The sequence below is a fragment of the Macrotis lagotis genome, chromosome 4, assembly GCF_037893015.1.
Source record: "Macrotis lagotis isolate mMagLag1 chromosome 4, bilby.v1.9.chrom.fasta, whole genome shotgun sequence".
NCBI lineage: Eukaryota > Metazoa > Chordata > Mammalia > Peramelemorphia > Peramelidae > Macrotis > Macrotis lagotis.
In genome coordinates, this window is record NC_133661.1 from 196401135 (window position 1) to 196426342 (window position 25208).

At 36.2% G+C, this 25208-nt stretch overlaps 1 long non-coding RNA gene across 8 annotated transcripts in view; it reads right to left on the minus strand.

Annotated features, from left to right (window-relative positions):
- The window catches only part of LOC141522010 (uncharacterized), a 354724-nt gene that overhangs the window by 17985 nt on the left and 311531 nt on the right, over nt 1-25208 (minus strand). For all 8 annotated transcript variants that reach the window (XR_012478113.1, XR_012478110.1, XR_012478106.1 and 5 more), the window contains 3 exons: nt 11442-11568; nt 7359-7456; nt 4556-4640 (listed from right to left, as the gene is read on the minus strand). This is a non-coding gene — a long non-coding RNA (uncharacterized LOC141522010). The remainder of the gene's footprint in view (nt 1-4555; nt 4641-7358; nt 7457-11441; nt 11569-25208) is intronic.

The following is a 25208-nucleotide window of genomic DNA, read 5'->3' on the forward strand; positions in this document are numbered from 1 at the left end:
CATGGCAACAAATTAAAAAGAAAGTTCAGCAAGCATTCTATCAATTTGGATCTCTCTTTTATTAACTAACTTTTCACAAAAGGACAGAATGGCAATACTGATATTTGCAGTATTATTATTCACAGCTCAAGTCCCTATCAGTTTAATTCTCTCAATTTATTTACAGGACTAGTGACTAGTTCTATTTACCACTTAATATCAATTAGCTTTGTAGTCAGTTCCTACATAACCTTATACAAGTTTTACTCCAAAGCAATGCCTGATTTTTCTTAGATCTATTTTTCTTAAGACTTTGATACTAGTTTTGAATACCAAACCCAGTCTAGACTCCTGAACTCTTAGATCCCTGTGGCTAACATTCCTGGCCCAGGTCAGACATTCAATTCAGTACAATTTAGTAAAGATGCATTAGATACCTACTACCTGCCAATCACTGTGATAAGCCCTAGAGAAACAAAAGAGGCCCCTCTCCTCAAGGAGCTTACAATCTAATGGGAAAGAGTAAACTCCCTAGACCTAGAGCAGAAATAAACAAGAGCCAAAAGGATCCAGGTGCATTCCTTAGTATATAGTCAGCTGAAGAAATGCACTAAACCTTCCCTAACATCTTAGTTTCTTTACTGGATGCTCTTAGTAAAGGAATCATCTCACTTTCTCAGACTTGAATCAATCAAAGTCAAAGCTGATATTGACCCAAATTCTTTTGAAGATGCTGACAACTTTAAGTTCCATGATCAGCAGAAAAAAGTTTCCTCTCAATTTTTTGATAGGCCAACCAGAGCCAGTCTCCAGCCATTGTGATTCTCCTGTAAGGAGCTCCATAGTTACGATCACAGATGGCAACATCTTAGCAAACTGAAGGACTCTGAGCATGTCCCAGACTCTCATTAATACTTTCATTCAAGCAAAAGAAAAGGCATGGAGCATCTTCTATACCCCCAAATCTGTAGACATAGAAACTTTGGGAAGAATTTTCTCCAAAAGGAAGGTATTAGTAATATCTTTCCAGTTTTCTTATACATCACTCCCCCATACTCTCACTGTGATCAGTGACATTGATCAGTGTTTGAATGTTGTCTTCCTTTACCTCCAGTACATAACACAGTTCTGACACATTGTAGGTGTTGAATAAATACTTGTTTTAACTTGATTTTGACCAATTCAGGGAGAATTTGCAATTCAAGCAATGCTATGGTAAATCATTTGTAGTATCAAAAAGATTTTGGAATCTTAACTGGGAATAGTCTTCTGGAAGCTATCCAAAAGATATGCCTCAACTCTCTTAAGATTCTTTAAGAATTACAAAGATAGAGGAGTTTTCTTCTATAACATGTATTATATTAAGTCCCAAAGACTGGGGAATTTATTCAAACTAGATCTAGTGGCAATAATGGATTGTTTCACCACTTCTGAAGCCCAAACCTTAAAATCATTAAGATAAAAATAATTCTGAAACTTTAGTAATGGATGACTTGTGCTTTAAAATGTCCATGATAGGGGAAGCTAGGTAACACAGTGGATAGGGCACTGGCCCTGAAGTTAGGAAGAACTAAGTTCAAATCTGGCCTCAGACACTTAATAATTGCCTATCTGGGTGACTTTGGGCAAGTCACTTAACCCCATTGCCTTAAATAAATAAATGTCTATGATGCAATGGAAGGGATACTCCATTTTGAACACTGAATATGGTGTCATGAGATTGAATGTGAGTGTCAGCTCTGTCACTTGCTACCTGTTTGACTCTAGAAAAACTAATTAACTTCTCTAAACATCAGTTTCCTTATTAATAAAAAGAGATTCCAACTAGATGACCTATAAAGTACTATAGAAGGATCACTTTAATAGGTGGGAAGTAAAATGAGAGAGAATAGCATCTGGGAAAAATAACTAAGAGAGAGTATATTCAGAATTAAAGAAATTCAAATTAAACCAACTCTGAAGTACCACCTCACAACTATTACAGATTGGCTAATATGACAGAATGGAAAATGATAAATGTTGAAGGGGATGTGGGAAAACTGGGTCATTAATACATTGTTGGAGGACTTGTGAAGTGATCCAACCATTCTGGAAAGCAATTTAGAACTATGCACAAAGGGCAATAAAACTCTGCATATCCTTTGCTCCAGCAATACCATTATTAGAGCTATATCCCAAAGAGATGACAAAAAAGGAAAAAAAGAACCCAAATGTACAAAAATATTTGTAGCAGTTCTTTTGTGGTGGCAAAAAACTGGAAATTGAGAGGATACTTATCAATTGGAGAATGGGGAACAAGTTGGTATATAAATGTAATGGAAAACTATTGCTCTATAAGAAATGATATCCCATTCAACTGAGATGGACTGATGCTGAGTAAAGTGAGTAGAACCAAAACATTATATTCAGTGATAGCAATGATCAACTATGATAAACTTAATTCTTCTCAGCAATACAATTGCAATAGAAAATGCATCCACATGCAGAGAAAGAACTATGAAGCCTGAATACAGATCAAAGAATATTATTTTCACTTGTTATATTTTTTCTTTCTTGTAGTTTTTCCCTTTTGTTCTAATTCTTCTTTCATAACATGATTCATGTGGACATATGTATAATTATAAGATAAGATCCAAATGGATACAGGATTTAGACATAAAAAAACAGTATTATAAGAAAACTAGAAGATCAAAGAGTAGTTTACCTGTCAGATCTATAGAAATGGAAGTAGTTTATGACCAAGGAAGAGATGGAGATCATCATTAAAAACAAACTAGATAATTTTGATTACATTAAATTAAAAAGCTTTTGCACAGACAAAACCATTGTAATGAAGATCAAAAGTATTGTAGTAAATTGTGAAACAATTTTTGCAACTAGTATTTCTGACAAAGGACTCATTTATTTCTTTTTAGGTTTTTTTTTTTTTTTGCAAGGCAATTGGGGTTAAGTGTTTTGCCCAAGGCCACACAGCTAGGTAATTATTAAGTGTCTGAGGCCAATTTGGACTCCAGTACTCCTGACTCTAGGGCCAATGCTCTATCCACTGTGCTACCTAGCCACCCCTAAAGGACTCATTTCTAAAATATACAAAGAACTGAGTCAAATTTTCAAAAAAAAAAAGTCATTCCCCAATTGACAAATGGTCAAACGATATGCAAAGGCAATTTACAGATGAGGAAATCAAAATGATCCATAGTCATATGAAAAATTGCTCTAAATTATTACTTATTAGAGAAATGCAAATTAAAGTGTCTGAGGTACCACCTCACACCTCTCAGACTGGTCAATATGACCAAAGACAATGATCAATCTTGGAAGGGATGTGGGAAATCTGGGAAACTAATACATTGTTGGTGGAGCTATGAACTCATCCAACCTTTCTGGAGAGCAGCTTGGAATTTCACCCAAAGGGCAACAAAATATGTCTACCCTTTGATCCGGCAATACCACTGCGGAGTCTATGCCCTGAAGAGATTATGAGAAAGGGTAAAAACATCACTTACACAAAAATATTCATAGCAGCTCTGTTTGTGGTGGCAAAGAATTGGAAATTAAGTAAATGTCCTTCAATTGGAGAATGGCTTAACAAACTGTAGTGTATGTATGTCATGGAACACTATTGTTCTATTAGAAACCAGGAGGGATGAGAATTCAGGGAATCCTGGAAGGATTTGCATGAACTGATGCTGAGTGAGATGAGGAGAACCAGAAAAACACTGTACACCTTAACAGCAACATGGGGGTGATGATCAACCTTGATGGACTTGCTTATTCCTTCAGTACAACAATCAGGGACAATTTTGGGCTGTCTGCAATGGAGAATACCATCTGTATCCAGAGAAAGAATTATGGACTTTGAACAAAGACCAAAGACTATTACCTTCAAACTAGAAAAAAAATATCTTATTATGTAATTTTACTATCTCATACTTTATTTTCTTCCTCAAGGATATGATTTCTTTGTCATTACATTCAACTGAGATCAATGCATACCATGGAAACAAAAAATATGTATAATTACATGATTGTGCATGTATGACCTATCAGATCATTTGCTGTCTTGAGGAAAGGGTAAGAAAGAGAGGGAGGAAGAAAATTTTTGCAAATATGAATGTTAAAAATGTCTCTCCATGTAATTGAGAAAAAAACAATAAAATACTATTAAGATTTAAAAAAACATTTTTAAAAGAGGATTCAGGGGTGACTAGGTGGCACAGTGGATAGAGCACCAGCCCTGGAGTTTACCTGTCAGATCTATAGAAATGGAAGTAGTTTATGACCAGTTTAGTACCTGAGTTCAGACACTTAATAATTACTTAGCTGTGTAGCCTTGGGCAAGCCACTTAACTCCATTGTCTTGCAAAAACCTTAAAAAAAAGAGTATTCAGAAGGGAGGAGGTTGGTTAATGTTAGATGCTTTCAAAGATTTTACAGAATGGTGGCTTTTACAGAAGTAGATTTTTGACATCAAGAAAACACAGGTGCTCCATCAGCCAGCACCACACCATCCATATGTGGAACCATCGACTATGGCAAATGGAAAAGTTTTGAGTGCTGTGGACAGTTCACTTACCTTGCAGTGTCCTTTCCAAAGAGGTGCACATTGACAATAAGGTTGACACTTGCATAGCCAGAGTTGGCTCAGTATTGGGGAGGCTCTGAAACAAAGTGTGGGAGAGAATAGGTTTTAGACTGACTACCAAACTGAAGGTCTACAGAGCTGTTGTGCTGATCTCATTGCTATATGCCTGTGAAGCCTGGACAATCTATCTGCGCCATGCATCAGGAAACTGAATCACTTCTGTTTAAATTGTCTTAGGAAGATTCTGAAGATCACCTGGCAGGAGAAGATACCAGACACTGAGGTCCTTTCTCAAGCTAAACTGCCTAGCATTCCAACATTACTATAGAGAATTCAACTACTATAGGCTGGAACATTGTTAGAATGCCAGACATATGCTTGCCAAAAAAGACTATTTTATGGAGAACTCAATCAGGGCAAGCACTCATAAGGGGAGTCAGAAATGATACCAAGAACCTTGAAGGTCTCACTGAAGAACTTTAGAATTGATTGTGCAGCATGGGAGACACTGGTACAAGACCTCCTAGCATGGTATGTCTTCATCAGTGAGGTGCTGGCTTCTATGAGGAAGGCAGAATTGAAATAGTCCAAGGAAATATGACATCCATAAGTTTAGAGTACCCACTCCAGGTGTTCACATGGACTACTTGTGCCCAATCTGTGGTAGAGCATCCTGAGTTAGTATTTGGTCTGATCAGCCACAGTTGGACACACTAACTTGTCTCTAACCTAGTGATGTAATTTTGATCTTCAATAACAAAGGAAAAGAACTAGATTTTGATAAAAAGTTGTTGTATTGTTGAATGTCATTCAAGACCAGAAGTCAAAAATTCAGGATACTTTTAAAATTTTGACACAACCTCCCTTAGGACTGGCAAGCCATTTCTTAGATGTTGCTCTCATTTCAGTTGTGTCCAACTCTTCATTAGCCCATTTGGAGTTTTCTCATCAAAGATACTGGAGTGATTTATCATTTACTTCAGCAGTTACCATTTTACAGATGAGGAAACTAAGATAAAAATGGGGTTAAATGACTTACCCAGGATCACACAGTTAGTAAGTGACTGAGGTTGAATTTGAACTCATATCTTCTTAACTCCAGGTTCAGTGATCTATCTACTATGCCACTTAGATACCCAGCGAATTTCACATTTATTAAAAAAAATCTGCCTTGAACAGCAGAACATTCCTAGTCTCTTTTGGACTAGTAGACTCTTTCCTTCCCCAGCACTCATTTATATGACTCATACTTCAATGTCCATTCGATTTGATATCGAAGGTCATGTTTCTGAAAATCTAGTCTATGATATACTTATAAGTTTACTTGCAAATGGGTATGTATAATATTCTATTCTTACCTCCTTATAATCTAGAAGAAAAAAAGTGCTTCCCTTCTTTTAGTTCTAGACAGAAATTTTTTACTCCTCTCACAGAAATAAGAATATGGTCTTTGAAATACTCCTAGAATGGGAAGAATTCTTTAAGGAATTCAACAAATTCTAATTAATCTGCCATTCAATCTTTTTTTAATAGGCTTTTTATTATTAACCTAACCATTAAAAAAAAGAACATTTCAGTAAACTAGGGGAGAAAAGAAAATAATTTAGGGTTTTTTTAAAAACAAAACAATTGGGTTAAGTGACTTGCCCAAGGTCACACAGCCAGGTAATTATCAAGAGTCTGAGATCAAATTAGAACTCAGGTCCTCCTGACTCCAGAACTGGTGTTCTATTTACTGCACCACCTAGCTACCCCCAGAAAAGAAAATTTTATATGAAACTTTTTTATTACATGCAACTTTTCTAAATTATATAGTAAATGAAAGGGTAAATGATAAAGTGGTGAAAACAGACAATTGCTTTGAAATCAAAGGCATAGGATGAAATTTTCTCACTGATACTTATTACCTGTGTGATTTTTAGACAAGTTAATTTGCTTTTTTATGCCTTAGTTTCCTCATCTATAAAATTATGAACAAGATGCCCTTGGTTTCATCTATAAAAATCTGGACAAGATACCCTTTGAGGTACCTCTAAATCTGTGATCCTAATTTAACAGAGCAGTAACAAACTACCCTGAGTATTTAGTTGAGAGATGAGACATTGAAGTATGAGTCACATAAATGAGTGTTGGAGAAGAAAAGAGTCTACTAGTCCAAAAGAATCTAGGAATGTTTTGTTGTTCAAGGCAGATTTTTAAAAAAAAGTGTGAAATTCACTAAGTATCTAAGTGATACAGTAGATAGATTTGTGTGTGCTTGTTTATACATATATATATAATATATATTATATATGCATATAATATATATTACATAATATATATTTGTTTAATATTTTGTTAATGCTCTTTTCTTTCTATCCTTTGTTTTTCAGTATCACTACCCCTACTCATAAATTCTATTCCTCTCATAGGACCCTTCCCTTGAAACAAATAATTGCAATCCTTTCTTTTGGTTAGTTAATGCAACTTGTGATCAAGGTGATGGGTTCAGTCCCCATCTGGGACATTGTATTTTGCTTCTCCTAATTCCAACTAACCATTTGCACAAATGCACTTTTTATCATCTGGGGGACATGATGTGAACACATGGTTGGATGAGGGGAAACTCCAGGGTCATCCTGAGAAAACAAATCAAAGTACATAACTAATTATGGTGAATCTGAAGTATTATCTTCCCCTAGGAAGTCCAGTATATTCTTTGAGGTTAATATCTACTGTCAGTCTCCCTTTTCCTGTTATTATTATTAAAGTCCCAAATAAAATATAATATACTATTATTCACTACAGAATTTACCCTTTTGTGGCCTTTCCTCCAATCCTCCTAACATTTCAAATATTGATTTGGATAGTCCTCAGGAGTCTAGAAAACCTTCTCTGGATGTAATGTGATATCTGCAAATATATAATAGCAAATATAGTTGTTCCTATAAGGTTCAATGCCTCTTAAATGAGATTTATTGTTCATATAGCCCAGGGAATCCACAGACTAAGTTATAGGAGATTCTGATGTTTTTGCTTCCCTTCCATCCCCTTCTCCCAGTACGAAGACCAGTTGTGTTGGAGGTAAGGATCAAGAAAGGAAACCTCATGGCCATCTCTACAGGTGAATTTGTACACCTCTGAAAAGAGAGAACTCTGTCTGACTTCCTCACTCAACTCTGAATAGAATTACTTCTATGTCAGTCAGTCAAGGTAGTTTAAAATACCTGTGCTCCCAAAGCCAATGTGTCATTATAGATTTAGCACTACTAGCAGCGCTCTCTTTGTCAAACAATGAAGCAATATGGCTAATTAACGCTCACTAGGGAGCCTGAAATAATGATGCCTCTCTCTTCCTCGAGCCAATTACCCCAAATATTCAGATTAGCTACCTACTATTTCACTGAAAGAAGTGTCTGGGATTTTTTTTTATTTTTTTTCAATTCAGGCATTATGTATCATGTAGCGTCATGTTATGTGATGTTATGTCACCACCTGACAGCTTACAACGAGGGGTATGCTGAATATATTGGGTAGTTAATACCTGCCTGAATTAACAAGACAACCAAACTTTCCAAAGAAAGAAAGTCGGAGAGATATCTGCTGTACCTCCTGGGATATCTGGAGGGAGAACATGTATGATTGACTCAATCTACCACTGTGTGTCACTGTTGCTTCTCATAAAGACACATGAAAGAGTATTTGTCCACAGAGATGGCATGTAATCTACATATAAACTAGAGTTGGGGATGTCTATATGTTCATGTATGGATCTGACTTTTTTATAGGTCTTCCATTTCAGTACTTTCCAGTTTTCTCAAACCAATGTGCTGGAAACTGACTCTACTGAGTGAGAGTAGGTTTAGGAGACTGACAAAGTTAACATCTAACTTTCCCACTACTTCTATGTTCTCTTATATAAGGACATTATATTATATTGTGTGATTTACAAAGTTAGCATCTATGAAAAAAATGTCTTTTGTTTACATTATATTTACAGGAATTTACAAAAAGTTGTATTTTTATTTGTGTAAGATTCCTATTTATGGATTGGTACATAGATTTCAAAGAATAAAATAGTAGCTGTGCTTTGTGTTTTTTGGCCTGGACCATCTTCTCTGGAATGTAGGATTCTACAAGTGATTTTTTTTCTATAAAAGTGAAGCAATAATGACAACACAGACAACTCTAAAATTATGTCACAAATTAGTTCCTGATTTTAATTGGTAGATGGAATTCTCACACTGGGAATTACCTACAACAATGAAATCACAAGTCTAAACCAAAATGATGATGATAATTGTACAGATTTTCATGGGGTCCTAAAGTATGTGAAGCACTTTCCATCAAAATAAACTTATGAGGTAGTCAACATGCATATTATTATTCTCCTTTTATATATGAAGAAATTGCTATTGTTTGCCTTCTTTGGCATTATAATGTGCCCTAATATCTTATATGATTTAGCATATGTACAATTTTTGAAGCAATATTAGAAAATAATGGGAACATTTACAAAGTTGCTATATATATATATATATATATATATATATACAAATGTGAGTATACTTTTCTGTCATTTAAATTCATAAAGATATAACTGTGTCAACTCAGCTGTTTAAAATAATGCACTCCAATATGTTATAGAATGGCAAACAATCAAGTACTTATCAAGAGCCAAGCACTGGATTATGAAATGGGAATACAAAGACAAAAATAAAGGTCCCTTCCCTCAAGGAATCTTATATAACTTTTGGGAGAAGCATGACAGCGAATAATCTAATATAGGTTATGCAAGTACATTCATCAAATAGGATATTTTATATTTCATCCTGGAGGCATTAGCAGCTATTGAAGTTTATTGAGAGTGTATGTCTGTAAAAAAGGTAGGGGAGGACCTACACTTAAGAAAAAAATAATCACTTTAGTGACTGAATAGAGAATGAACAAAAGTGGAGAGACTTGAGACAGGCAGACCCACCAACAGGCTATTATAATAATCAGTTCCTGAGGTAATGAGTGCTTACACTAGAGTCATGGTAGTGTTACAGGAGAGAAGAGGATATATTCAAAAGATAACACAAAAGTGAATTAGGCTTTGACAATAGATTGAATATAGGAAGTAAGAGATAGTGAATAGCTAAGTTCACATAAGAGTATAACAATGAGAATTTGTATTTTCTTGCCCATTAATATAAATGTAGGAGACTCAAATTTCAGATGCCCACAAGTACTTGATTTAGAAGGAGTGAATTGCTTTAGTTCATTGAATGAAAGTAGATAATGCCACACACACACACACACACACACACATTTTGTAGTTAGATGAAAAAAATTAAACCTTCCTCTTGACCACTCCACCTTAACCAGTTTAAAAAAACTAAGTCCAGTAATGAAGAAGTCAAGCTTGAGTAACTTCCAGGTTTCTGAATTCCTGGAAAAGCATATTCCTGTGTCTGTACCAGAAGTCAGTGAGGAAGAGCAAGAAGAATGTGAGTCCAGAAGGAATGTTAACCTACCTCTTCTATTGATTCTATCATCAAAGAGACTAAATCAGGAGATAAAACCAATGAGGACAAATACAGTAAAAAATAACTAGATAAAGAAAGTCATTTAAGAAAGTAGCTTCAAGGCATGTGAACCTTTGAATCATAATACAATGACAGCCAGGAAATGAAGAAAAGAATTCCAGGAACCAGAAGTTGTAGGTTTACCCTTTTCCATGTATATTCAATACAGGTATCTCACCTGCATTGTTTTCTAAATATGAGCTCATTATTCCCTTATATATGCTCATGTGAAAATTAAGTTTGATGTTTGTAATAATTGTTCTTACTGTACCATATTAACAAATACCCTTTCTAAAAGCTAATTAAAACTGATTTATACATAATCAAGTGGCACACACTAGATGGGGGCTCAGGAGTGGCAGTACTAGAATTCTCCATCATCTTAGGGTTAGTCTTAGTTTATTAAAAAGGGAAGTAAGTGAATATTAAGATTGTCATTTGTAAGTGGGAACTAGGGAAGTAGACACAGAGAGGATATTGTTATTCAGTTGTTTTCAGTCATGACTCCACTGTGCCATCTGGCTGACCTGTACTACCTGACTGCCCTAGAGAAAGTGTTACAGGAAATTCATTATTAATTTGGGGATAAGGAAAGTGGCCTTATGCCATATCATGCTAACCTATTCATGATATAATATCACAATCCAGAACTTAGCTTGACAAATACACTTTTCACAGAAGTGATAATTACTTAGATGACAAACCAAATAGTTTATATCTTGGTAAATTCCAAATCTAAGCTGGAATGAAATTGTTTGTGTGTGTGTGTGTGTGTGTGTGTGTGTGTGTGTGTGTGTATCTCCAACACATTAAAATGTTAGACATTGCTTTCAAGACATGCTTGAATTCAAGAATTTTTTTCTTAACCTATATCATTAAAACTGGAAGGAAGTTTAGAGATCATTTAATTCAATTTCTTCATTTTACAGATGAAAAAAACAAAGTCCAAAAGAATCTACAATAATCTGCCCAAGGTCAGAAATCTAAAAAGTGCCAGGAATAGAAAAAGAATCTTAGTCTTTTAATGAGTAGTCCTGTGAAGTTTCCATTAAACCACAGTGCCTCTAAAATATGTCATTCACATATGCTATTGATCTTGGGATACCTACAGTTCTGGATTCCAAAGATAGGTTCTATTAACTCAGCTATCAAAATGTACCTTACACATCTTATGATAGTAAAGACTTCTCTCCCAACTTTAGTGCTAGTGTCATACTAGCCAAGTCCCACCAATCCCCATTTCATCCTATCTTTAATAGCTTTACTGGAATATCCTGTTTCTTTGACACTTCGCTACTTCATTTCACTTCAGCATTTCTTGAGCTTACCTTACACTCAATTTTCCTCCTTCTCTCCTCTCAAGACATGAACCCATTCATAAAGCAGGGCTCTGAAGAGAGCTTCTGAGACAATGTGCTGATTTTGCTCCAAAACCTCATTATTGCAGACTGCATTCTGTTGAAAGGAAGAAAGGGAAATATACTGAAATGTATGATCTGCTTGGTTAAAACCACAATACCACTATGCTTTTAACATACAAAGATGTGAATTACTGTGAAATGGGTTTAGTTGTGGGATTTACAAGTCTCTGAACATTTCTAATGACAACATAATGAAAATGTAGAAACCATACATAGTACTTTTGCCTGTCGTGAACTTTGGCCAATCAAACCAACATTCTTCCCCTTGATTTTCATTGGTTATAGTCAATGCGATGGATTCTGATAATGAGATAATGAGAAAGCACAGTAATTCCTGTTTTCATTTGGCAGCAAGAAAAGGAAGGACATGAAAAGTCATCCTAAGTCAAATCTTTTAAACATCTCAATTTGAAATATTATAGGTTCAACAAAAGCCCAAGCTAATTGTACTGAATGTCTCCCCCTCTGTGTTTTAAACTACCCTGTACTTTGAAGGAATTTATTTTTCCTGCTTCTGAATTTAGGGGGCAAGGAAATGCATAAGTAGGGCATGTAAGTGTGCTTAGCTCATGAAGACAGTGTTTCACTGAGTTATTTGATATGCAGCAGACTTTGTTTTTATGCACTTTTCTAAGTACTCTAAGTAAAGAAGATGAAGAAGGCAAAGATAAAAGAGAAAGAGAAGCATTGGAGGAAAAATGAAGATGAAGAGAAGATAAAAGGAGAAAGGAGGGAAAAAAAGGAAAAGATAGAGTAAGACATGGCAAAAGGGGGAGAAACAGGAGGAGGAAGAAGAGAAAATGAAGAAGAGGAGGAGGAGGAGGAGGAGAACACCAGAAAGAGAGAGGAAAAGGAAGAAGAGGAGAATAAGAACCAGAGCAGAACAAGAGCAGCAAGAACAAGAAGAATAAGAACTCAAACAAGAGCAAGAAATAGAAGAAAAGCAAGAACAAGAAGCAGAGATGCATTATCAAGAGCAAATCACAGGTACTGTTTCAGTTCAAAAATTCTACTTTGGAAATTTGGAGTTCAAAAATTTGCTCTTCAATGTTCTAATCCCCCCAAAATGCTAAAATTTTCTAGACTTCTATCTAACAGAGAAACCATTGAGTAAATTACTCTTCCTACTCCCTGTCCTTCAGAAGAAAAGGCACCAGATTTTTTCCATTAGGAAGATCATGACTCCCAGGCACTTCAGACCCCAGTAGTTCCTTGTCATTGATACTCACTTCTAGTCTTCTATTAAATATGAAAAGATCCCATTCCAAGGGAGATAATCTACCTTCAGAAGTTGGTTGCACATTTATTGGGATAGAGTTCAGACCATGCTGCTGTAACAGCATGGTAAAGTAACAAGCAATTGGGGAAAGGGGGAAGGGAATAAACATTAATTAAGGTCCTACTATGTTATTCTAAATTATGTACAACTCATATTTCATTTGATCCTCAGAACAACCTGAAGAAGTAGGTGTTCTTATTACCCTCATTTTATAGTTAAGCAAAACTGAATAGTTAAATGACTCACAAAGCTAACAGTCTCTAAGGATGGATATGAACTCAGTTCTGGACTTGAAGTCATAAAACTCAGGTTCAAGATTTGGCTCCAACATTTGCTAATTTTATGGACATTGGGTGAATCATTTGACCTTTAGGTATCTCATTTTACTTAAGTATAAAATAGGGGCAATGATTCTTGCATTATTATCTCAAAGGATTGTTAACAAGAAAGGTACTTTGTAAAGATTCAGGTAGTATAGACATGGTTAGATTTGCAAATTGATAAAGCCAGGGTCAAGTTGCATCTTATAGTATGGTTTCATGTAAGTGTAATGCTTTAGGAAGGTATTAGTCTTCCTTGTTAGAGCCAAGGCAGTTCAGCTATTAAAGGGCAGAGTCATCATCATAAGTGACTCTGCCTTCCCTTTTATCTAGGTATACCCAGAGGTAAAGGCCCTTCAAATATGGCCCAATTATGTAGAGAATAGCATTCCAGCACAAAGACTGAACTTATTATAAATCTAGAGCTAGAAGGGACTGAAGATGTCTAATGCAACCCATAGATTTTATATATGAGTAAGCTGAGTCCAAGGAATTTTAGTGACTTTTCCAGTCACACAGGTAGCATATAAGCCAAGAGGAAGCATAGATTATTCCTTTCTTACATTTCTACTTCTTTCAAAAATTGTTGAAATATTATTTTTACAAATCTTCATTTCCAAATATATCCCTCACTCTTCCCTGTCCAAGGAGCTTTCCTTAACATTTCCAGTTCTAATATAATATTTAGGCCTGTAAGGAAGCCCATATGATCTGCAAAGAAGCATCAACAGGATGCATTTTCTAGAGATTTTTGCACCATTATTTTCAACACTTTCTTACGTGTTATCAGTTGAACCTTTTCCCTGACATTGCATCTCCCATTATGAACCCTCCCCTCATATTCCATATTCCTACTTTCATTTAAAACATAGACCATGTAGCTACCACTACATGAGACCTTCCCTGGACATCATATTTATTTTCTTAGTATTTGTCTTGTAACATTTTGCATTTATTATCTTTATACATATTGAAAACATGCCTCTTCAGGACAGGGACAGTTTATGCTTTCTGTATTTTTAGTACATAACATCTATACTGTTGTTGCTATTGTTGTTCCATCATTTAGTTATGTCCAACTCTTTGTGACTTCATGAATCCTAACAAGAGTTTTGTGGCAAAGATACTGGAATAATTTATCATTTCCTTTTCCATCACATAGTAAACACTTAATAAATGCTTATTGAATTATTTATAGGTCTTACTACTCATGGACCAAATTTCACTAAATGATGTTTTAATATACTTGAAAACTCTTAGCAACTCCTACCTTGTTTTAAGATTTTGGTATTGCTGTTCAGCTGTTTCAGTCATGTCTGACTATTCATGATCCCCAGTTGAGCTTTTCTTGGCAAAGAGACTGGAGTGTTTTCCATTTCCTTCTCTGGCTCATTGAACAGATGAAGAACTAAGGCAAACAGGGTTAAGTGACTTGCCCAGAATCACATAACTAGTAAGTATCTGAGGTCAGATTTGAACTGAGAAAGATAAGTCTTTAGAAAGATAGAGGCCCTGGGATTCTACCCACTAAGCTATCTAGCTGCCTTCAAGATATTAGACTATAGCAAAAGTCAAATCAAAGACGAGCTTTGATATCCCTTAACAACTGATTCTGGGACAGAGCCAAAATAGCAGTGCAAGCTAGGAAACACCCAGAGCTCTTCACAAAACAACTTCAAATGAAGCCTCCACACAGACCCTAAAGCTACAGATCCCACAAAAAAAGGAGTGAAACAGTTCTCAATTCAGAATATCATGGAGGAACTTCAGTGAGGTCTGTCTCTTCTAGGTAAAAAGGAGAATATAGCCCAATGAGGTAGGAAAGCTGGAAAGTCAGTGGGAAGTTCTTAGTCCCAGAGAAGCTCAGGTACTGGCTCAGCAAGCTAAGACAGCAGCAGTGCCCAACAGTGAGGGTACCAACCCCAGCTTGGAAGACATATTTTGAAGCCTGAGAACATTGGTGCAATAGATGGGACTGGGTTGGGGACAAGTTGACAAGCAGAAAAAAAAGGGCTACCCTAAAGGATGGAACTCCCACTACATAGGCAAAACAACAGGCAAACAATAAAACAGGGACCAGATCCTGGTCCCAGCACAAAAAGCTTGGACCTATACTCCTTGATAGATCAACTATCAAAATGAGAAAAGTGCTAAACATAAATAGCTACTATCCTGATAGGGATGACAAAACACCATCCCAGAAGAGGAAAACAGTGACAAAATAACTACATGTGAAGCCTCAAGAGAGTTTATGAATTGGCCTCAAATCCAAAAAGACCTCTTGGAAGAGCTCAAAAACCAAAGGAGAGGAAAAAAAGAAAAATGGAGAAAAGAAATAAGAGCCATGCAAGAGATTAATGAAAAATTGGCTGAAAAAATCAGCTCCTTTAAAAGTAAAAATAACCAACTAGAAAAAATATATAACTAATTAAAAACTAAAATCAACCAACTGTAAAAGGAAAAACAGAAGTTAAATGGAGAAAATAAAACCTTAAAAAATATAATTGGTAAATGGAAACTAATGATTCTATGATACACCAAGATTCCATCCAACAAAACCAAAAGACTGAAAAAAATAGAAGAAAATGTAAAGTTTCTCTTAGGAAAAATGACCACTTTGGAAAATAGATCTTGAAGAAATAATTTACAAATTATTTTGTAAAAAGCCTCAATAGAAAATATTAAGAGAATAATCATAGAAAATTGCTGTAATATCCTAGAAAAAGCCAAAATAGTCCTTAAAGGAATCTACCAGTCACCTCCAGAAAAGATCCCAGAATAAAAACTCCAAGAAATATTATAGCCAAAGTTCAGAAAACTCAGCAAAAAGAGAAAATACTGCAAATCGCCCAAAAGAAGCAATTTAATTGCCAAGGAACTACAGTCAGGATTATGCAGGACTTATCGTCTTCAGTATGGCAAAGGACTTTGAACTACAACCAAGAATCAACTATGCAAAATTCAGCATAGTCTTTCAGGGCAAAGATGAACTTTCAATACATTAGGGAATTTTGAAAATTACCTGATAAAAAGACCAGAATAGAACAGAAAATGCAATCTTTAAATACAAGACTCAAGATATATATATATATATATATATATATATATATATATATATATATATATATATATATATATATGTAAAGTACACAGGGTGGGAGGGGGTGGGAGAGGGCATTAGTCAATAACATTTAATTATATACATCCCTATATGGGAAGATAATAATTGTAACTCTTGAGAATTTTATTTCTCGTAGGATAGTTAAAAGAAGCATACTTAGAGAGAAGGTAAGCTCATGACAGTGTTGATGCTTTAGCAGATACATTAGCTCATCAGGGTTGAGTATATAGTTGGAGGGAGTGTATTCAAAAGGTAAAAATATAAATGGATCTTAAAGGAATTTTGCCTTGCATGATACTTTATTTTTTTCCCATTTGATATTTTGTTTTATTTTTCCAATTACATGTTATGAAAGATTCTCAACATTCACACGCATGTGCCTATTTATAAGTTACATAATTTCCTTCTACCCTCCCTTCCTACCCCCCCTCCCCACAGTGGCAAATAGTCTAGTGAACATCATACATATGCATTTGTATTTCACATTATTTCCACATTAGTCATTTTCTGTATGAGGAATTAGGACTAAGGGAAAAGAAAGAAAACCATGAGATAGGAAGGAATAACATAAGAGAAATTTTATGGTTGTTATTGTTTTCTTTTGTTTTGTATTTCTGGACAATTTGTTATCAGACAAGAAATAGAGTATATTATAAATTGCAAAATAGATGATTTCAGTTACATTCAATTAAAAAATTTTCACACAAATAAAACCAAGGTAGCCAAGATTTGAAGAAAAAACTGAAAACAATTTTCACAGCTGATTCTTATAAAGAATTCATTTCTAAAATATACAGACAACTAAAACAAAATTTTAAGATTATAAGTCATTCCCCAATTGATAAATGGTCAAAGGATATGAATGGGCAGTTTTCAGCTGATGAAGAAATTAAAGCTATCTATAGTCATATGAAAATTTGCTCCAAATCATTATTGATTAGAAAAATGCAAATTAAATTAAACAGTTCTGAAGTACCACTTCATACCTATCAAATTGGCTAAGAAGACAAAAAAGGAAAATGATCAGTGTTGGAGAGTATGTAGGAAAACTGGACACTAATGCAGTTTTGCAACCTTTCTGGAGAACAATTTGAAGCTATGCCCAAAGGGAAATAAAACTGTGCATACCTGTTTGATCAGTAATACCACTTCTAAGTCTATATTCCAAATATATCATTAAAAAAAACAGGAAAAGTCCTGCATGTTCAAAAATATTTATAGCAAATTTCCAAAGGATTGGAAATTGAAGGGATGCCTATCAATTGGGGAATGCTGAACAAGCTATGGTATATGAATGTTATGAAGCACTTTAATCTGTAAGAAATCATGAGCAACTGAACATTAGAGAAGCAAGAAAAGACTTGCATGAGTAAAATGAGTAGGACAAATAGAACATTGTTCACATTAACAACACTGTGAGATGGTCAACTATGGTGGACAAAGCTCCTCTCAGCAATTCAGTGATCAAGGACAATCCTGAGAATTAGTATGGAAAATACTATCCACATTCACAGAAAAAACTATGTAGTCTTAATGAGAGCAAAGCCTATTATGTTCACTTTTTTAAAGCTTATTTTATATTTTTTTCCTTTCTTACTCATGATTTTTACCCCTTGGTTCTAATTCCTCTTTTACAACAGGACTAATAAGGAAATATGTTAAACATGATTGTGCATGTATAATTTTTACCAGATTGTTCATCTCCATGGGGAGGGGAAAGGGACGAGAGGATGATAGAAAAATGTGGAGCTCATAAATTTTCAAATGGATGAATGTTGAAAACTAGTTTTGCAAGTAATTGGGAAAATAAAATAAAATTTAAGTAAAAAAATGGAATTCTTTCATCAAGACAGGATGATTAATTTGAAAGCTATTTGGAAACAACCAGAAACTTGAAATACTGAGAAGTCAAATAGAAAGAGAAAAAACTCGAATCAATCAATGAATACACATTCTCAAAATATTCTGCTGATGTCATTTCAATCATCTTTCCAAACATTCCCATGAAAAAACCAGGATATAATTCTCATTGTTTGCATTTGAAAAGGGAGGTATCAGGACTTGAGGTAATTTGCTTTAGGTCATTCTGTAAGTGTGTTTTGTCCTTCATTCTTGAAGACCATGGCATGAGAGGTGATGTCATGACATGAACGTGAATTGGATTTGACTAAGCAAGTGCTATACTAAGTCACCAGCCTCTCTTTCTTCTCTAGAGCCATTTGGGTCCAATGGCCAGATATGAATCAGGTTGACTGGAGATGGCCCTAGATGTGAGGCAATAGGTTTAAGTGACTTACCATAGATAATGTCGAGTATCTTAGGTCAAATTTGAACTCAGATTGGTACTCTATTCACTGTACTAACTAGCTGCCAATTCTGTAATAATACAATAAGGTAAGAATACCATCTGTATCCAGAGGAAAAAAATGTGTAGTTTAAGCAAAGACCAAATGACTAACTTAGGGAAAAAATACCTGTTATCTTATTATGTAATTTTGCTATCTCTTATACTTTATTTGTCTTCCTTAAGATTATGAATTCTCTCTCATCACATTAAACTTGGATCAATGTGTGCCATGGAAACAATGTAAAGACTAACAGACTGCCTTCTATGGGGTGGGGGAGGGAAGCAAGATTTGGGAAAAATTGTAAAACTCAAAATAAATAAAATCTTTCTTTAAAAAAAAAAGAATATGATAAGGTAGAGAGAACAAGAACAAATTTTCCAGTCTTAAAGTAATAATAACTATCTCCAGTCAGTACTACAATGAATAATAGAAAGATAGTATTGGCATAGACCATACAGCACATTTATTCCAACTGAAACCCCAAGAGAAAGTTTACAAAAGTCTGTTAAATTTAATTTTAAAAGATTCCTTTGCATTATCCCCATCCAAATACTTAAATTAAGTAATTCAATCTAGTTCCTTTAATGGAAACATTGGGCCCACATTGAGGGAGTTAATAGTCTGATTGTATTCTGCACTGCTCAGATCACATTTGAAACACTGTGTTTAGTAAAGGATACCACAATTCAAGGATACTGACAGAGTGTCTAGAGAAGAGTAACCAGGTTACAGCTCTGAAAACCATGTTCTTTGAAAAGCAGGGAAAGAAATGGTAGTCGTTTAAGGTGAAGAAGAGAAGTCTAAGGGGAGACATGACTGTCCTTTCAGTTATGTCTGACTATTCATGATCCCATTTGAGGTTTTCTTGGCAAAGATACTGGAATAGTTTGCCATTTCATTACCTAGCTCATTTTTAAAATGAGGAAAATGAGTCAAATAGAGTTAAATGATTTCCCCAAGGTCACACAGCAAATAAGTTCTGAGGTCAGACTTGAACTAAAGAAGAACTTAACAGAAGAGAACTATCATTCAATCTACTGTACCAACCAGCTGCCTGACACATGATAACTATTTTCAAAAATCTCAAGGAAGATCCATTAGAAAGAAAAGTGAGCCAGTTTCATTAGTATGATTCAAGAGCATAGAATAACAATCAGTGAGTGAAAAATACATCTAAAAACATTTTTTGTTCAAGTTTAGCAAGACCTTTCTAACAATTAGAGTGGCTTATGAGTAGAATGAAGTACAGAGATTATTCAATGCTCTGCCAGGTATGACATGGCTGGGCAAGAAGGAGGTCAAGATGACTTTCAAGGGCTTTCATGAGGTGGTTCTTTGCCTTCCAATTTTTGATAATACCCTTTTTTTGTAAATCATTTTTATATCTAACATTTTATCTGATTCTTACAACCATAAAGCAGATGTTAAGTTTCAAACTTTATTGACAATGGAATCAAAACCCATAGACTTGAATGACTTCTTCTACATTATATAAGGTCAGTGCTAGAACCAAGATTTCCACCTCCTAACTCTTTGCTCTTTTCACAATACCACAAGGCTCATGTACAAGAATGGAATCTTTTTTTTTAAATAAAAGATGTTAATTAACTAGGGTACAGAAGGATGCCCATACACATGATAGAATATTGATCCTCTGCAAGAAAAAAGATGAAGAATTCATAGAAGCAAGAGAAGACAAAAGCATATGGTAAGCTAAGCAATTTCCACAACTTCAGTGATGTAAATAGAAAGAACAACAAAATAAAAATCAGATCCTGCGTAATTATGGTGACCAAACAAGAAATAAGAAAATCCGTAGTTCCCTCTCTTCTTTTCAGAGGGAGTTGTGGATTCTGAATTTTTCCTAGATTGTCAGGCTCAGTTGATATGTTGGTCAGTTTTTTTTTTTTTGCTAAGTTTCTTTTTCCTTCGTTTTCTTTTTTATTCTTGATTACAAGAGCAAGCAATCCAAAAATGAAAATGACATAAAAATAAAAGACATCAAAAATTTTAACATTTTAAAAATATGGGCATTTGTCACTCCAACAAAGGATCTAGTTTGGTTTTTATTACATACTGATGATATTCTATGTTTTCCTCCATTCACATTCTCAAGCAAGATTCCACTTATGAAAAACATGAATAATATCTTACTATTAGAATATCATAGAGGAAATCTTAAAACCACAACTTGGATTCAATCAGATAACTAGTTACAGTTTGGGTCCGGTTGGGGAAATGTAGCCTAATCGGAATGCATTTCAGAGATAAACCAAGGTTATGTACTTTTTTAAATTTCACATTCTTAACTAAAGCAAAACACCCTCTTTCTTCAAAATAATTACAAGAATTGACATATGGGGGCGCAGCTAGGTAGCACAGTGGATAAAGCACCGGCCCTGAAGTCAGGAGTACCTGAGTTCAAATCTGACCTCAGACACTTAATAATTACCTAGCTGTGTGGCCTTGGGCAAGTCACTTAACCCCATTGCCTTGCAAAATCTAAAAAAAAAATGACATGAGAAAGAGTATTGACTTGGAAATAGGACATGTCATAGGATATGGGAATTATTGCCTTGTCATAGGACATGGGTCAAAATTGTCCCTCTGATAATGCCTATGTGACCTTGGGTAAGTCACTTAATTTATAGAGATTTCAGTTTTCTCAACTATAAGATGAGAAAGTTAGATCAGATGATCTTTGAGACCCCTTCTAACTCTAAGTCTGGGATGCTATGTCTTAATCCTAAAAAGATAATAGGGATTAGATTGGCAACAAGTAAATTTCTACATTTCAGTAGACACAGAGTCATGAATATCACGGTGGCAATAGGAATGTTTTACCTGATAGGAAATCAAAACACTACCTCCCATGTCACAGACATACACTAATGGTTTTATCTCTTTATAGATGCAGAGTTTTAATTTTGAGTATTTTGCAAAATATTTTTACTTCTATGCTCTCATTTCATTCTTAAAATGACCTTATAAAGTAGGTAACAGTAGTCATGATCCCAGTTTTACAGAAGAGAAAACTGAAGCTTAGTGAGTTGAGGTAATTTACTCAAGGTAGTTAGGTGGCACAGTGGACAGAGTGCCAACCTTAAGTCAGGAAGATTCATTTTCCTGAGTTCAAATTTGGCCTCAAACACCTACTAGTTCTGTGACCCTGGGCGAGTCACTTAACCTTGTATGTCTCAGTTTCCTCAGCTGTAAAAGGATTTAGTGAAGAAAATGGCAAACAGTTCCAGTGTCTTTGCCAAGAAAATCCCAAATGGGGTCACAAAAGGTCAGGCACAACTGAAAAAGAACTCAACAACATGATCAAACAGTAAATGGATCAGAAACTGGAACTTGTAGGGTTCCTGCCTTTCAGTCTGGTGAACTCTTTGGCACCAAGTAAGCCCTCACTGAGTGGCAGTCAAGTGCTGAGAATACAAATTAAAGCAACAAGGAGAACTATTCCTGTCTGCACCCAGGAGGGGTTATAAGATGTGATTATATATGGGAATAAAGAAGTAAGAAATAGAGGTGAGAACCTCAAAGACCATTTATTCCAAACCCTTCATTTTACAGATGAAGAAACTGAAGTCCAGAAAGGGACTGATTTAAAAAAAAAATGCTGAGGGAGGAATTTAAAGAGGTTCTCTGACTCCAGAGCCAGTGTTCTTTCCACTGACCTAAGTATACCGGAAAATGTTTAAAATCCAGTTGTCTAAAAAAATGTATGCTTGGGAGCCAAGATGGCGACAAGAAAGGATCAAGTCTTAGGCGCTCTCTGATAAAAGTCATAAACTAAGGACTCTAACTAAACTTTCAAGAGACAGAATCAACAGAGGGACCCAGTGAGGCAGTTCTACTCAAGGTAACCTGGAAAAGAGCAGAAAGGTTCTGCTCCCTGGGGTCGGAGGGGCAGCTGCCATAGTGAAAGAACTTCAGCCTCCTGGAGGCAGCCCCCAGGGCGCTGGGAGCCACAGCTCACAGCAGTGGGGGAGTCTCCGGAGCTACACCCCAGGGAGCATCCGTCACAAAATGGGAGAACAGCAGGGGACCTCTGCCAGAGGGAGGATGTGGAGCCCAGCCCTCAGGTCACACAGGGAGCAGGGGTCTTTGGGCAGCCCAGATCTGGAAACAGAAGCAGGCGGAGCCAGTAAGCAGGAGCCTCCAGGGCATGAGCCCATTGAGCTGAGGGAGGGGAGTGAAGAGAGACTGCCCTGAGCTCTGTGCTCTGCCTCTGGAACAGGACCCGGGGGCTCTGACCACATTCAGATCCTGATTGCAGTCTAGATCCCCGCATAGAACTGCAGGGCCCCCCAACCTCAGCCCCATGGCAGAGGGGGGGCGCATATGGTCATTCACAGACCAGGAGGGAGGACAGAGCCTCACACACTGAGACCCTTGTGGGAGTGTCCCAAAAGCTCAGGAAACACCCCAAAACCAGGCCCAGGCTGGGAAAATGAGCAAGCAGAGAAATAAGAGGAACACCATTGTGAAATATTTTGCAAATGAGCCCAAGAAGGATCAAAATACTCAGTCTGAAGATGAGGAAGCACAAGCTCCTATATCTAAAGACTCCAAGAAAAACAGAAATTGGGCTCAGGCTATGACAGAGCTCAAAAAAGACTTTGAAAATCAAATGAGGGAGTTAGAAGAAAAACTGGGAAAAGAAAGGAGAGAGATGCAGGAAAAACATGAAAATGAATTCAGCAGCTTAGTCAAGGAAATCCAAAAAATGCTGAAGAAAATAGCATGCTAAAAACCAGCTTAGGTCAAATGGATAAAACAGTTCAAAAAAAGTTATTATGGAGAAGAATGCTTTCAAAAGCAAAATTGGCCAGATGGAAAAAGAGATAAGAAAACTCTCTGAGGAGAATAAATCCTTCAGACAAAGAATAGAATTCAGGGAGATTGATGAATTTGACAGAAATCAGGAATCAATACTTCAAAACCAAAAAAATGAAAAATTAGAAGAAAATGTGAAATAGCTCATTGAAAAAAAAACAATTGATATGGAAAACAGACTTAGGACAGATAATTTAAAAATTATTGGAATACCTGAAATTCATGATCAGGAAAAGAGCCTTTTCATAAAGAATTACTACAGGAAAATTGCCCTGATATCCTAGTAGCAGAGGGCAAAATAGAAATGGAGAGAATCCACTGATCCCCCCAAGAAAGAGATCCCCAAAAAACAACCCCTAGGAATATTATAGCCAAATTCCAGAACTCCCAAGTCAAAGAGAAAATATTACAAGCAGCCGGAAGGACACAGTTCAAATATTGTGGAGCTGCAGTCAGGATCACTCAGGACTTAGCAATAACTACATTGGAAGCTCGTAGGGCTTGGAATACAATATACCTGAAGGCAAAAGAGCTTAGAATGCAGCCAAGAATGAACTACCCAGCAAGGCTGAATGTCCTCTTCCAGGGAAAAAGATGGACTTTCAATGAACCAGGGGAATTTCAAATGTTCCTGTTGGAATGACCAGAGCTGAACAAAATGTTTGATCTTCAGATACAGGACTCAGGTGAATCATAGAGAGTGGAGGAGAAGGGGAAAATATGAGGGACTTAATGATGATGAACTGCATGTATTCCTGCATAGAAAAATGACACTGATAATACTCATACGAATCTTCTCAGTTAATAGAGCAGGTAGAGGGAGCTTTTATAGTTGAAGAACAGGAGAAAGCTTAATTCAAAGATAAAATGTGGTGTAAAAATGGAGTCAATAGAAAAAAGGGAAATGAAATGGGAGAAAGAAAACAGAGAGGGGGAATAGGCCAAGATATTTCATATAATAAGATTTTTCTTTATTACAATGAGCTATTGCAATGATATGGAAGGGGGGAGGCAAGGGGGAATGAAGGAACCTTTGCTCTCATCAGAGGTGGCTAGGAGAGGAAACAGCATATATACTCAATGGGGTATGGGCATCTGGAGTAAGAAGGAGAGGGGAGCAGGGAGAAGTGTGGGGATGTGAATAAAGGAGGAGAGGATGGACCATGGTGGAAGAGTGGTCAGATATAACCCATTTTCTTTTTTACTTTTTGCAAGGGGCTGGGATTGGAAGGCCTGTCCAGGACCATAGGGCCAGGTGGATGCTGGGCCTAAGGGGTGGTATGGGGGCTTAGGGCTTCTTGGCCCCAGGACCAGGAATTTGTCTGCTGAGCCAGTCAATGACCCTACAGCAGAGTCAGAGTGAAAGGAGAAAGAAAATAGAGTACATGATAGTAGAGAAATAAGAAAGGAGGGAGTTGCGATCAGCAATGGCAACGTTGGAAAAATATGGAAGTAACTTTTGTGATGGACTTACCATAAAGAATGTGATCCACCCAAGACAGAGTTGTTTGTCTTGGAACAAAGACTGAAGCACATTTTTTATTATTATTATCTGGGGGAGGGTACAGGGCAAATGGGGCTGGGTGGCCTTCCTAGAGACATACGGCAGGGTGATCATTGGTTGTCTGAGGCTGGATTTGGACCCAGGTGCTCCTGGCTCAAGGGCCAATGCTCTGTCTGCCACCCAGCCACCCCTAGGGTCTTTTTTTTCTTCTCTTTGGTTTTCGCAGGGCAGTGGGGATCGGATGGCTTGCATGTCACATG